This window comes from Ictalurus punctatus, chromosome 6, assembly GCF_001660625.3.
Source record: "Ictalurus punctatus breed USDA103 chromosome 6, Coco_2.0, whole genome shotgun sequence".
Taxonomy (NCBI): domain Eukaryota; kingdom Metazoa; phylum Chordata; class Actinopteri; order Siluriformes; family Ictaluridae; genus Ictalurus; species Ictalurus punctatus.
The window spans coordinates 3,899,709-3,916,123 of NC_030421.2; the positions used below are offsets into that span (position 1 = coordinate 3,899,709).

General features: G+C 40.7%; 1 long non-coding RNA gene across 1 annotated transcript in view; it reads right to left on the minus strand.

The window, feature by feature from the left end:
- Positions 1 to 16,415, minus strand: part of LOC128632904 (uncharacterized) — a 108,818-nt gene that overhangs the window by 34,084 nt on the left and 58,319 nt on the right. The window lies entirely within an intron of this gene.

The following is a 16,415-nucleotide window of genomic DNA, read 5'->3' on the forward strand; positions in this document are numbered from 1 at the left end:
ACCGTGATCTGTTTCACATTCTGCAAACATAAGCACAGTCAGGTGGAAGGAGTTTGTGTGTGTGCGTGTGTGTGTGTGTGTGTGTGTGTGTGCAAGTGATCACTACTGCACATCTGATTCAGTCTGTCTGCTTCTTGTGGTGTGACAGGGTGGAGCAAGTGACCTCTGTGTGTGTGTGTGTGTGTGTGTGTGTGTGTGTGTGTGTGTGTGTGTGTGTGTGAGAGAGAGAGAGAGAGAGAGAGAGAGAGAGAGAGAGAGACAGACTGTCCCCCAGCCCCCTCACATTCCTACAACCTACATCATCAAAGAAACTTTGGGCCACCACATCAGGCCAGATCTCTCTCTCTCTTACACACACACACACACACACACACACACACACACACACACACACACACACACACACACACACACACACACACTGAGACACTCACTAGAGTGTGTTACTCTCTGATGAGTCACTTCTTGCCAGCCGGTCAACAGACTTCCAAACCGACTCCTGCTCCTCTCACACACCTCAGAAGACCCGAGTGCAGTGTGTGTTGTTGTGTTTTAATGTGTGTTGAATTGGTGTGTTCAACCCTGCTCTACATTTTAATTGCGTTTACTGCTCTACCACTGATTCACACTGAATTGTGTTTGTGCTCCAACACAAACCGATCATGAGGTGGAACTCGGGGTGTTCCAATATTTCAGCAGCTGTTAGTGTTTATGTCTGTAATTTTATTATACAATTTTGCTGGAGATCGAGACTGTGTGTGTGTGTGTGTTTGTGTGTGTGTGTAAAATTATCCCATTAACCTCTGGGCAGAAATTTCCAGAAGTGAATTTGGATAATTCTTACAATCTTACGTCTCTGTGTTCCAATTATAGTATAGTCTGCTAATTTTATTTATACTTTTAAAGTTTTAAAGCCCGTGCCAGAGACAGTAGGACGTACCTAATCATGTACCAGGAAGTAGAGTTCAGGAAACAGGAAGTACACCAGAATTTAAAAAGTAGGCTCTTAATGTGCTGCTTCCGGACCATGTGAGTAAACAGTAAACAGGAGGGGCGGCCCCGGACCACTGAGCGGCACAGGCAGGGGAAGTGCATCACGCAGGCGGGGCTTATGTTGAGGTCTCGACAGAGCCGGGGACAAAGATAGAGGCAGCGACAGGAAGGGAATCAGGGAATGAAACACTGACTGGGTGTGTATGAAAACCTGAGACTCAGTGACACTGAGGCTGAGGCAGGACCTGAGGCTATGACTGATACAGGGTAAGAATAGCGTCTGAGAACGAGAATGTGACCAAACCACTAACAGGCGACAATATTACAAGCTTACAGAGATTCTGTAACGTCGACACTGACAAGCAATCCACGACTGTATAAGCCTCATCATACTTAATGTTCAGACAATGTTCATGAAGGTTGCACCAAGAGGAGACCACTTTTGCCGGCTCGAATACACAGTTTTGTTTTGGTTGATGCATACAAGTGCTCCAGTAATGCGTTATGGCTCTTAAAATGCCATGACAGTTTCCATGACTACAGGAAGAAAACTGTCTGCTGCAAAAGTTCTGACAGGATACGCTATGGGGTTTAGGGAAATGCATACACAAATGATAGAAATTGTTAATAAAAGCTGAAAGTTATCTCCACATGGAGCATGGGTGCACAAGGCTGACACAGTGGAATAGAAATCAGATTAGGATCAGGGCTTAAGACTGACAGTAAAGAAGGAACACAGACTGTGATTGGTCTTAGGGTCAGTGACAGTGGGCAAGAAGCAGGAACTGGGTTCAGGGTGCAGGAGCAGGGTAAAGACATGACCGAGAACAGGAGGCAGAAAAGGAGATGTGCTAGGGGCTGAATCAGCACCTCATCCAGGAACAGGTGCAGAGACAGAAATTTGGTTTGGAGAAATAGACAAGCAACAAAATGATGGATATGATCTAGCAACAGGAATAGAAGTGGATGTAGAAGGTAGAGCTATGATTAAGGGTGTGCGTGGAAAGCTTGGCTATGGGGTGCATGGTGTTGGTGCGTTCCAGCTGTTAGGCATGGTGGGGTCTGTAGGAATATCTAAAGGTGTAGCTGAGTCTAACAAGTTCCAAGGCACATGAGGTATAGCAGATTGCAAGATAAGGTTCCTGGACTGGCATAAATTGGGACACCAAGGCTAGGTTAGACACTGAAGTGGGACTTGTCAGAGAAGGGCTTCTCAGACGATGTTATGGGTTCTCAAAGCCTGTTGACAGACCAGGGTTCTCAGAGTCTGTTGGTAGAGCAGGGATCTCAAAGCCTGTCACAAACCATGCTAGGACCAAAGGACACGATAGCAATTTTGACTATCTGATATAGCCAAAGATTGGGGTGAGTTCTCTGGGTTACTGCAGAAAGCACTTACCCGCTAAACACTTACGGAACGAGATATGATCATAATACAGGTGTAATACAGTTGGAATGATTCGGGAGAATGGCGTCATGGTGTTATCCCTCTTAAAATCTGTGAAGCATTTGAATTAAAGTTCAGAAAAGTGATGAAAGGGTTAAAAGTGTTGATCTGTGGGGTCTGTGTGTGTGTGTGTGTGTGTGTGTGTCACAGAAAACAGAGAACAGTAAACACACTCCCAGACCACATCACAGTCCCCAAGTCAAAATGGAGACAAGATGTGTGGGGTTTATTGGGCCTAACAGCGGAACGAATTAACGCGTTTTATCAAACAAAAGAACATTTATTGCATTTTGTTGTTGTTGTTGTTGTTGTTGTTGTGTATGAAGCTGTGTAAAGAGTATTGTCTGTGCCACATCAATACAGTGTTTCTCACAGCGCTTTAGGATAACATCATCTCCATCCTCAGCATTTTGTATTTTCAGTGTTGGAGCACACGCCGTCAGATATCGCGTGACAATGTTCTAATTGTTAGCACAGAACGTAAAGTAGTTTAGCTGGCTGCTATTCTAATAAACCTCGAAATGTTTCATTAAAGAATTCACCAAATTAACTCACTGCTTTTAAACGTTTAAATGGCTTGAAAATCCCAACTAACTTTGTGTGAGCTAATTGTTCAATTCATGTGGAAGTAGTGGTGAGTCATGATACAGCAGTGGAAACTAATGCTGGCATTAAGGTTTCTGTTATTATAAAACAACAACAACAAAAAACACAACAATGTCAATGAGTTACCAAATAAATTACGTGAATGTCATGACATTTAGAATATGACAACCATACACACCTGTACAGACTAGATTATGACTAACTCCATTTCAACCACATGAAAGGTGTAGTAATGAGCTGACTTGAAATGATCCAATTTCACGGAAACACAAACGTCATCAGTCTCATGATCACACAACCGTACAAATGTACACAAGCTGCTTGTACTTAAAAAGAGTAACATTTTAAAAGTATTTAAAAAAAAACATTTATAAAAAAAATATCATAACAATTTAACTTGATTGACGACTAACAAGTGATTCTCAATTATTAATCTTTTCCCCGATGGTTAATGTATCAATCAATAAATGTCATTTTAAATAATTTTCAATTATAAAAAAAATACTTAAAATGGTCAACATATCCATAAACATCATTATAATTATTTAATAAAAAAAAATCCATGATTATTTATCCATGAATATATCATTTCAAATAATTAAAAAGAAATTAAATGATTGACTTATCCATTAATGTTTCATTTTTAATTATTAGAATTTTTTAAATTTTTTTTTAAATGGCCAATGTGTCCATAAACATGTTATTTTAAATGATTGAAAAATAAATCATAATCATTTTAAAAAAATTAATTAATAAATACAACAATCAGCATGAGAATGCGACAACAGGACGGCTAGCAGCAGATCCTTTAAGTTCTGAGAGTTACGAGGCGGGGCCTCCGTGGATCGGACTTGTTTGTCCAACACGTCCCACGGACGCTGCGTCGGATTTAGATCTGGGGAATTTGTATTCCGAGTCAACACCTTGAGCTCTTTGTCATGTTCCTCTGACCGTTGCTGAACAATGTTTGCAGTGTGTCAGGACGCATTATCCTGCTGAACTCTCAGACCATCATTACATCTCTGAGCACTTTAACGATAGACTATTACAGGATCACCACTTTATTCATGCTTTACACTTTTGTGGGAGTCTTGGAGAGAGAGAAAGTCACAGTACACGTCAGTAAACCAGTGATGGGACATTGGTAAAGTTCAGATTCACTGACCTCCGAATTTTATTAAAAAATTCTGGTGTTTGATTGGCCCTGAAAAAAGAACACCTTGGAACCTTAAAGAACTGGTGTCCTGTGTCTCTCCTTGGGACAGATACTCCAGTACTCCAGTACTAAGGACTTCAGTACTACGTCCTGACCTATCTGATGTAACCACAATTAAGCACACAGCACATGCGACAGTGATGAGACAGTAATAAGATCTAAGGATGACATTAGTCACCTGTGTTCAAGCCTCGATGTCTTCCAGACAGCATCATCTGCACGTGTGAACTGGAACAGAACTGACGCTTTGCTCCTAAGTGAATGGCAGGAGGAGGAAACACCTCACCTCCTACAGCAGTGTTCAGGGAAAAAAGAGGGACAGGATACTGGGGATCTTCTTTGACACAGATGCAGAAGAACTGGGACGGATTGACTGATAAAGTGCTGTAAAAACTACATAATAGAGAATAATAAATAATAATACTATGGAGATGGATTCAACCACAGCTGTCCTACAGGAGCAGGGTCCTAGTGGTAAACAACCTGGCCTCCTCAACGCTGTGGCAACATCAGGAACTTATTTAAAGAGTCACGGATTAAACTAGAACATGAGTTCCATATAATGAATGACAAGGTGGAAATGTTTGAACAGAAACGGTGTGCATATAAGGGTTTATTTTCAATAATGGATGATGGAGAAATTGATTTTCACTGGTGATTTGTTTATTAATCTAACCATACTTTACTTTTTTTTTTTTTACTCCTATTAATAAAGTGCACATAAAAAGTCAAAAGTCTCTCTCTCTCTTTCTCTGTCTCTCTCTCTCTCTCTGTCTGTCTGTCTGTCTCTCTCTCTCTGTCTGTCTCTCTCTCTCTCTCTGTTTGTCTCTCTCTCTCTCTCCCTCTGTTTCTCTCTCTCTCTCTCTCTCTCTCTCTCTCTCTCTCTCTCTCTCTCTCTCTCTCTCTCCCCCCCCCACAATGGACTTTAATTGAATCAAAACAGGTGTATAACAAAATTGTTGTTATAGTATAAATGTATATAATTGACCAAAATATAAATAAACTGATAAACTGGATTAGCTAAGAGTTTGTTTGTTGTTTCTTATATGATGAAGAGTGAATAGGAATATTCTCCCTCTCTCTCCCTCTCCCTCTCCCTCTCTCTCTCTCTCTCTCTGTTAAATATACCAGTGTGTGTATCGCAGTGTGTTGTGGTGGATGTGTACCCCAGCAGCAGTGGTAGTGGTGGAGGTGGTGTTATTGTGGTGATGGTGGATGTGCACACAGCTGTGCTGCTGATGTTTCCAGCAGGCGAGCGTGAGGATGTAGCGGCCGTGAGGTCAGGCAGTGCGGTGTGTGTGTGTGTGTGTGTGTGTGTACAGGGGGGGAGGTGAAGAGGAACACACCCTCACTGTGGCTTCTCCTGAACTCTACACACACGGGAATATTAAAGAGCCGCTCTGAGCTCGGCTTCACCGCTGCAGCTTATGCCCGCTCCGGAGCCAGATACGACCGCAGCTCTGAGCACTCGATCATTCTGTACTACTGAGACATCAAATCTCATCAAAACATGCGACACCACAACATGTGTGCACTTCTGAGTGTGTGTGTGTGAGTGTGTGTGAGAGAGAGAATGTTTACCAGCTGCTTTACAAATGCTACTCTTTTATTTTTCTTTACTTGACCCCAAAAATGTGCACTAACATTCTGGATGTTCATATTTTCTTATTTGATGTCACCTCATGTGCCCTGTACGCTACACGATTTACTGCTCTATATCTGTCTCTGTTGCTCTCCATCTCTGTCTTTCACTCCGGTCTTTCCTTTTCCTCTGTTTGAGATCACTCTATACCTCTCTTCTTCTGCCTCTTTTCTCTTGACAAGTCGGACCACACTATGAACATGCTTGTACCCACATACAGAAGGAACCTGGAGAAGTTGAAGCCCACCAATACCATCCGTTGGTGCTGGTCTCCTGAGGCTGTAGAAATGCTGAGGGACTGCCTGGACTCCACTGACTGGGGTAACAGTATTGACGAGTATACTGATACTCTCACATCCCACGTTTCCTCCTGTGACGACGTGAACCTTCCTGAGAAGACCGGTGTGAGGTCCGAGGGTGAGGGTGCTCAGAGCAACTAAGGACCAGGCCTACAGATCTGTCCACAGGGAGGAACTCCACCTTATGAAATGACACTTTAAACGAGAACTGAGAGCAGTGAAGGACAGATATAGGGAACAGCCGGAGAACAACTTTGCAGAAAACAACAGCGGGGCTGCAACTTCAAACAGAAAAGCCCACAAGCACCTGCTTCCCTCAGTCTGGCCGACCAGCCGAACCACTTTTATGCTCCGTTCAATTAAAGGTCTTTACTTGTAATTTTTGGACTAGGAAAAACCAGAACATCTTCTCAAGTCGAGTTAAACAAGTGATCTCAAATCAACATGAGCAGTAAACACAGTAGCATTTCATTTCTTCAAATCAATCAACATACAGACATGTTCGCTAGTTAAATCTGTAAGATTGATTACACTGTAGAGTTCACTGTTTTGAGGAGAAAATATACCTCACGCGTCACAATTAGCTGGTTTTTCCCTCTTTAAAGCTCAAAAAAAGCAGAAGCTTTGAAGTACATCGAAAAATGACATACTCCTGGGCTCGGAGAATGTGGCATTACTGCCAGTATGACCATCAATGACCACGTCACACCTATTGTCCATGTTAACATCGTCTCCCTCATCAACACATGATACCTGCTACAACTTCACGCCAAACTTCCATCCTACCTCACTCCAACCATCACCATCACTGGCAATGAAACAGGAGGACGTTCACAAGATCTTCAGGATAGCAAGTGGAACAGATGGTGTCTCACCTGGCAGCTTTCTACACTGTGCAGATCCGCTAGATCCTGCATTCACCTGGATCTTCCTGTGTGAAGCTATGTGATCTCTCAGACTCCATGACATTCAGCACAAGAGTAAGACAGGGCTGTGTTCTCTCTCAACTCCTGTACTCTCTTTACACCACAGCAAAGAGCGCCATCAAAACAATCAAAATAAACTAGTGGGTCTCACCTGCAACAGTGTTGAGACTACCTACACGAGATGCCCATAACAACCTTGACCTCAATTCTGTCAAGACAGTTAACTTCCACAAGCATCCCTCTTTCTGACCATCAACGGCTCCAACGAGTCCAAGGTTGAGTCGTTCAGTTTCCTGAGGACCACCATAACCAACTCACTGAAAGGGGCCGACATTATAACCAGCATCCTTAAGAAAGCACAGCGACGACTGTTCTTTCTACACCAACTCAGAAAGTCTCTCAACCTGTCCTGAAACAATTCTCCCCAACCATCATGGACAGTGTATTCACCACCTTCACACTTTGGTTCTCCAGACCAGACTGCAGCGAGTGGACCACTCGGCTGAGGAGATCATCGGCTGTGAACTCACCAAAATTAATTTACTTGAACACCATCAGGGCAAAAAAGGAGAGTGGTGAAATGGCTCAACATCCAGACAAACATCTCATGGGTCCATCACCCGCAGAACCACAACACCAGCACAGCTTCTGTCTGGACGCGATCCAACTAATAGCAACTTCCACCCAATTACCTCACTGCAAAACCCAACCGACACCTTTACACACCTTTACACACCTTTACACACCTATACACACCTATACACACCTTCATACACCTTTACAGTGTTTAAATACACAAACATGTCACACATGGTATTATTACACCGTGCAATAAATGATTTAATATTTCACACTGACACAGAATCTAAACCCAATCCTGACTCACAGCAAATAAAGTGATTCTGTCTTTCATTCTAAATATCGCTCTTTTGTCTTTTTCTTTCCCTCTCTCTCTCTTTTACTATATCTGTCCCTCTCTCTCTCTCACGATCGTGATTCTTTCATTCCACATCTCTCGCTCTTTTACTCGCTCTTCTCCTTTTGCCTCTTTCCTTCATCTCTTTCACATTCTGTCTCTCTATCCCTGTCTTTCCTTCCATATCTCTCACTCTTTTATCTCTCTTTATCTCTTTCTCATTTCTATCACTCCACCTCTCTCCATCTCTCTCTTTTTGTAACTTTTATCCTTGATCCCTATTTATGGCACCTGTCTGTCTCTCTTTACATCCCCCTCTTTCTCTCTCTCTCTCTCTCTCTCTCTCTCTCTCTGCCACTCTATCTCACTCTGTCTCTCTGACTCTGCATATCTCTCTTGTTCTTCTTCCACCTCATAACCTTTATCTCTCTTTTTCTACACCGGTCTGTCTGTCTGTCTCTCTCTCTGTAATTGGTCAGGGTCAGGTTTGTTAGTAAGTTAGCAGATAATAGGTTCGGTGTTAGGTGTGTGTTGTGTGTCTGATTATCATCAAGCCAAAGAAGTGAAAGGAAATTAGTTTGCGATCTAAAAGCATGCTAATAAAATACTCACGATGAAGGGTCTGGTTAGAACAGAATATGTGTTAGCGTTTATGTTAAAACGTCATGATGAATGTCTAACAGCGCACGCTTCATCGGGGTGACGAGTCTTAAAGTCACATGACCGTGTCCCTGCAGGTGAGCTGACGTCCTCTGTCCTGTCATCAGGTGATTTTCCCGTTCGCTCCTGTAAACAGTGTGAGGACAGAGAAGCCTCGTCAGGCCTGAGAGAAAGCCCAGAGGAAAAAAAGAACGAAAAGGAGCTCTGTGAACCACAGAAAGATTGCGTTTGGTGTTTTTACTTGCTGGCATCTGGAGAGCAGGTGTGTGAGTCTGAGCTCATGGTGAGTGATGGAGATGAGCTCCCTCTACAGGACACTCCAGCAATTACACCTCCATTACTGTATACATCACTATATTATACACCCTTGTATATCACTGATAGATGTAGGAATGCTCAGGTCATTTCTATTCATTTGAGTCAATAACTCGATGGAATCGACTCAATCAATACTTGAATCATTTCACTGATTTGGAGCATTAAAAAAAAATCATAAATGAAACTTTTAATTGTTAAAACATTTATTGTTGTTATTTTATAGAAATATTTTAGTTTCCAAAAATGTGTAAAAATATGAAAAAATATTGCTTAAACACAGCCCAGGTTCAATTCAGATGATGCGCTAGTCAATATATAGAACACTTTAAATGATTTTATACTTTACTCTTCCATCAGCTCAGTCCTACTGAGAGGACGGTCTTAAAAAATGTATACATATATTTATTAAACAATTAATGATTTATTTTATTTGATAATTAAATTTTTAAAAATAAATAAAGCATATAGTCAGTTATTTTATTATTAATCTTCTTCTTCTTCTGCTTATTATTATTATTATTATTATTATTATTATTATTATTATTGTTACTACTACTACTACTAATAATAATAATAAAAGTAATGATTAATTATTCAATCAAATTTCATAATATATTAATATTTATAATTTTAAAATACTGCTTTTTAATTTTCACAAGCACGTGAATTATTCAAATAAATGTATGGATGTAATTATTAGTTAATTTTTATAATAATATAATAATTTATAATAATATAAAAAACTAATAATATTTATATTATTAATATTAAAATTTAACAATATAACTATTATTTATTATTTTATTTATTTATTATTTATTTAATTTTTAAAAGCAAAATAAATTTATGTAACAGTATAAAAAGCTGTGACATTCCTGAAGCATTATGGAGTCTAGTATTAAAATTACAGTAAAGATTATAAAAGTAAACTGAGCAGGTACATGTATATATATATATATGTGTGTGTGTGTGTGTGTGTGCGTGCGTGTGTGTGTGTGTGTGAGGGCTCAGAAAGGTCAGGCCGACTCAGGATCAGGATTTATAAGGTCATTTGTCACTATCATTTATATTCTGCTCAATAGCAGGAGCTGCTTAGAAACCCAAGAGACCTATAAAGCATTCCCTTCCCACACACACACACACACACACACGCACACACAAAGGGAAACTATACACATAGTTTTATTAGATGTGATTATGAGAAAAAAGGACTAGAACGTTACAGCTTTACCTCTGACATTTACAAAGCACTAACACTGGAGACTCCTTCCATGAAATGTTACATAAACATATTTTTAAATTACATGTCTTTTTTTACCCGTTTATCTGGAGCGTCCCTGTGAATGATCTGTTGCTATAGAAACAACAAAGTATTAGCGCTAATGAAGAAAATCAAGTATTCAGGAAGGGGTGGAGCTCAATTGTTTTCTCAATGCAAATAAACTTCTCCAGGGTTCACGTGGAAGTAGCCGGAGAACATCTCCTCCTCACAACTGGTCTGTTGTACAGTGGGGCCTAGAAGTCTGAGGGTGCTAGTGAAAAGCTTCTAGTTTACATTATTTTCTCACTGAATACATCGATATCTCAGAAAAGTGTATCGAGTAATCATTTATCACGATAGCGATATTGTCTCGATATATCACCCAGCCCTACCGCTGCATATACGCTACAGGTATGTCACCTGTAGTTTGTAAAGGAACAACAAGTATTTGATTCAAAGAGACACAGAACAGCAGATATAAAAGTGTCTCTAAACGCTCAAAGTTCTGTCGACACGCTGGATTCTATTCATTACTCAGTGGTTCATATAGAGAATGTTTTATAGAGAATGTGTAGACGAACCTGCATTTTTAGTACAGGGAATATTAAATAGTGTGAAAGTCACATATTAACTGAAAGCAAAAAGAATAAAGTCAAACTCAGGCAGAAACACCGCAGTTCAGCTTTTAATCCATCCATCATTCAGACCAGTGCAGAAAAACAAACCCGTCTTTAACGACATGCATCATTCCGAGTTTCTGTCATTACTAACGCTTAACTGTAAAACACCCCCACCCCCCTCCACCCCCCACACACAGAGCCATATGGACACCGGACTGGCTCCATTTTCCAGATAGTTCTCTTTATTCCCGTTAAAACCGTCTCATTTAAACTTGCACTAAAATACATGCCCATTTTCTCATGGGACAGAGTAAAGTGTGTCCTGCTGCTCAGGCAGATTCACACACACACACACAATATTCAATAATAATAATAATAATAATAATAATTGAGCAATGACCTGTTCTGAAGTCAGTCCAAAATATAATTATTTCTCAATTCTAACTGGATCAAAACTTTACATTTGTGTTTGTATAAAGTACAACAGTAATATAAAATTATTATTGGAAGATCTCTCTGTCTCTCATATATATATATATATATATATATATATATATATATATATATATATATATATATATATATATATATATATATATATATAATTTGAAGATCTAAAACTATTTAGTATGAGATATACATAAAAACAGAAGAAATGAGGATGGGGACAAATACACACACACACACACACACACACACACACACACACACACACACACACACACACACACACACACACACACACACACACACACACACACACACACACACCACAAGTTCTAGCCAATCACCATCCAGTATGAATAAAAGTAAAATTAAACCTAAAAAAAACAAACAAAAAAAAAACAACAACAACCACCATATACTACACCTATTTTGTCTAGGTTGACTTTTGAAAGTCAAACATCTTGTAAATATTTCAGATTTATAAGAATAAAACATGGACACAGCAAGCTATAACTTTACAGAATAATAATAGTTGTATTTGTGTTTTTGTGTTATGTAGGTGTTCAGTTCTAGGTCACAGAACACTGCTGCTGCTCATACTAATCAACTTTACAGCTTTGCAGAACCTTAAGAACCATCTTATACCAGACCTGTGACCAAAGATGACTAGCCTGCTAAGAGTTAGCCTAGCTTTAACCCGTATAAAGAGACGAAAAGAAATTCGTGAGGAATTTCAAATGACTTGTAAAATGTAAAGTGTAAGTGATGGGACAGAACATTGCTAAGTAGTGCACAGTACAGATGTGGTGAGGGATTATTCATTTAATGGTGGTTGCAGGAGCAATGGGAGGTCAGATGGTTGTAATGAGCTAGGGGCTGCTTGAACTACAGGTGACCTGGGATCATCTGCCCTTAGCGTGTTCGATTGTGACACGTCTGTCTGTAGCGATGAAGCATGTGAGTCATCGACCCTCCCTGCAGCAGGGGAAAGTCCCAAATCTGCTTCATATGACCGAGATAAAACCAGAGAGTGTGATGCGTCTTCAGCTTTGAAATGGACTACAGGCGCAGTACAACATCTCCATCACTGTACCATCAACCCACAGCTCAATACAGAACAACACAAAATGTACAACAGTGTAGAACAGTGAAGAACACACAACTACATGTCGAACCGTTCTCTCTGCCGTGAGTGAGCGCTTTCTGCCTGCAGCCGTATCCCACTCTCTGCACCTTCTCACTCCTGTTTAATCTTCTGAGCAAAGCAAGTGAGGCTGACATCACAGCAGTGCCAAGATACAAAAGGTCAAAGGTCATGGAATGCCTGTATGTGTGTGTGTGTATTTTTTCAAGAGTGTACTTTTTGATCCTGAGTTCTCTGTTCTCTACCCTACAATAACTCAAGCTCAATACTGACAACTTCCCGTAAGGAACTTAACCCCCCCCTCCAACCAGCTAATAGCCCTCTAATTACACACACACACACACACACACACACACACACACACACACACACACACACACACACACACACACACACACACACACACACACACACACACACTATAGGTTAAAACAGCTAGCTAGGGCATGACTGTGATGGATTAGCACTCTATCCTGTGTGAATTCCCACCCAACACTTAGTTTTCTGCATACCCTGACCAGGTTTAAAGGTCTAAAAAGTCCTATAACACAGCAGCAATATATACACAATCTATATTTGCAGTAGGTATTTCATTACGACAGTGGCAGTCCAACATAAGCTCAGTGATGTCATGCAGAATATCTGGAACTGTAATCCATAAACAGATGTCAAAAACACTAAACTGAGTAAATGTATAACCTCAAGAAGCTCTAGAGAGACTGAGACCTGATGCACATCAACATTTCTTCCAGACTGATGGCCTAGGGTGAATACGCACGTTGGATCACATGATGGTGGTAGAACTACTTGAAGTGTTTGGGGCCTCCATCTCCATTTCTACCACGAGTGATGGCCTAGGGCCTGAGAGGAGGTTGGTCCAGATGTTGGCAATGGAACTACTTGATAAGTTTGGGGTCTAAGATGTCACTGGTGGGATCTAACTTTGCAACCCTTTCTGACTATACTCATGCTGCACTGAAGGCAGACCTTCCAATCTCAGGAGTCCAGTAGTGTGAAGAACAAGTAGGTGGCAGTCCATTTCCCGGATAGTGGAGGAAAACTAGTCAACCAGAGGACCAGGCTTTTGATGGTCCGTCTTCAGTACTATACAGACATGAAGGAGTATAGTCCTGGAGAGTTGTACTGGGTTTCCACCAGTGTCCCAAGTTCCACCTGCATCTAGGTCAAGCTTTTCAATATTATTTGCTAAGGGCCAGTGTGGCTGCAAGTTTTTACACCAAGCAATTGGAAGCCACACCTGATTCCATCTGTTTAATCTATTCATCTTAACCTCAATCATTTACCAGGTGTGGCTTCTGCTTGCTTGGAATAAAAGCCTGCAGCCACACCGACCATTTGCAGACCGATGACCCTGATTTAGATCAGCCTCCACTTTGGCTCTTTGCCATCACTTAGGTGGAATTGGAGATGGTAAAGAAAGGCAAGATGATGATGATGATAATTGATGGTTGATTTGTCACAGGACCTTGAAAAAGCCTCATAATTCAGGGGCTGAGCTTTAAGTTAAAGTTGATAGTAGGAAGCCACGCCAGATCCTTTGGTGGTAATCCAGGAACATCACTAAACAAGAACCTGGCTTCTACTATTGTCTTTGGACCACTTGTTGAAGAAATGTGTAGGCCTCCTTCACTTCACTTCACTTCCAAAACTTCACCACTTATCCATAGCAGGAGCTGCCATCTGCATAAACTCATTGGGAACCGTAGTGGTTAATATCGTAATGGCTACTGGAATGGCATAGTCTCTTTAGGAGTACATCAGGAGATGGACTGGAACAATGATGATGTCCCCTGGAAGACCATAATAACATCTTGAAGAAAAAGAATCAATAAAAACAAGGATATTTGTGTAAACAATATCTATAGAGATGTGGCCTCTTGAATTCCTGTTTCAAAAAGAAATATGTCGGTGCACGGAATTAAATCACTGCCCTGACTCTATAATGATAATGATGCAGTATAATATTGCTGTCAAGCTCATAACCCAGGTCTAAAATAATTTTAAATGAGAGAGTGCTTTTATGTGGATGATGTCATGGTGAACCTGCTCTTCAGAGGGACTGCCAAGCCACAACTTTTCTAAATCTCAGGAAATCCTAAAATACTTTTACTTATTTTATCATGTCATTAACTCAGAATAACTCTAATGATGAACTATATCATGATGCACCTAGTTCAGGTTCAGAGTTCCCCCCACTGATACGGGCTATTCACCGTCTGGGAATTTGAACAATGTACATCAGAGCTGCATCGTTTTGATGGCTGTCTTAGATAGCGATCAGCTCAACGGCCCGGTGTTTATTTGGTTGTGTTTGAAGTCTGATGAGGACATAAACAAAAACTTAGAGCTGAAGAAAATACCTGTGTGTTCAGCTCACTTCCACCTGCCAACAATCAGCTCCACAATATACTGAGATACACTGGGATTATCACGTAGAATTCAAACCCCTTTCAGAACACTGCAAACTAGACTTCTTTCTTTCTTTCTTTCTTTCCTCTTCTTTTAATGCTTCATTTTTTATTATTTCTTTTTAAACCTGTAGGGTTGGCAGTTCGATTCCCGGCCCACATGACTCCACATAATGAAGTGTCCTTGGGCAAGACACTGAGCCCCAAGTTGCTCCCGATGGCAAGTTAGTGCCTTGCATGGCAGCTCTGCTACCATCGTTGTGTGTGTGTGTGTGTGTGTGTGTGTGTGTGTGTGTGTGTGTGTGTGTGTGTGTGTGTTTGTGTGAGAATGGGAACCAGCGTTTTGGATAAAAGTGCTATAAAAGTGCAGACCATTTACCATTTAGCAAAAAACCTCCACAAGAAGCTTGCAGTTTTATGTTTCAAACAGAGATGGCGATAGAGAGGCGAAAGTTCAGTACTGCAGCCTTAATACTTCTTATCCTTTTGCTACTTTGTTAGTTTTTCGTTTCTTTCATTCTTTCCTTTTTTACTTTTCTTTTAACTCTCTTTCTTTGACTCTTTCTCTTTTCCCTTTAATAAACAAAACTTTTTCTATCCTTCAACTCTTTCCTTTTCCTCTTCTTTTTACTTTCTTTGTTTCCGTCCTCTTTTAACTTCCCCTTCATGTAACATTGAACTTTTTTCTTCAAGAACTTGTCATGATAATACTTAAATGATGTAACTGCTGATTTGATATGAAATGCCACCATCAGTAATCAGAGCTATATTGATCAGGTATTGTTTTTGATCAGGATTCTGATTGGGAGCGACTCCTCCCGATTTATTTTGGGACTGTTTTGTCGCTGTTTACGGTGTATGTGAGGCAAACGTTTGAAGTGATACTGTGGAAACGAGGCAGTGTTTAGACCTAATAGTCTCTCTGGTTTAATGGCAGGAAATGGGCTTCAGATGTCGATCACTTTGGGTCGGCGCTCTCTTGCTCTGTGCCCTATAAAACCACTTCAAGGAGCTTGTGGCAGTGAAGAACAAATGGCACAGCAGTAGCCAACATTGCATTTTTCACATTTCAGACACAATCACACTCGGGTTTAATCCGGGTGAAAACAGATGGTGGCTTTTTTTCTGCTCTTGTCAGTAATTTAATGTGCACTTGACATGAATCACTGTGGAGTCGGAGAGACCACGGAGGGGAATGGCGACCACTCAAGGGGAAACTAAACAGCTTGGGTTCTTTTGAAGGAAACAGTTTGGGGTTTTATGGGCTTTAGAGATGCAGACATGTATGTTGTGGCAATCGCTTTTGCCACTTGTTGTTCTAGCATGTGACATCAGTTTAGTTTATTTATCTCACAGATACTGTTATCCAAATAGTCTCGATCTAATCCATACATGAGGAAGGTAAGAGAGCAGCCAGCAGTCACTTGAAAAGAGTTGCAGGACGACCTGAAAGCAGCAGGAACAACAGTTACAGAGAGATCGTCTCTGTTC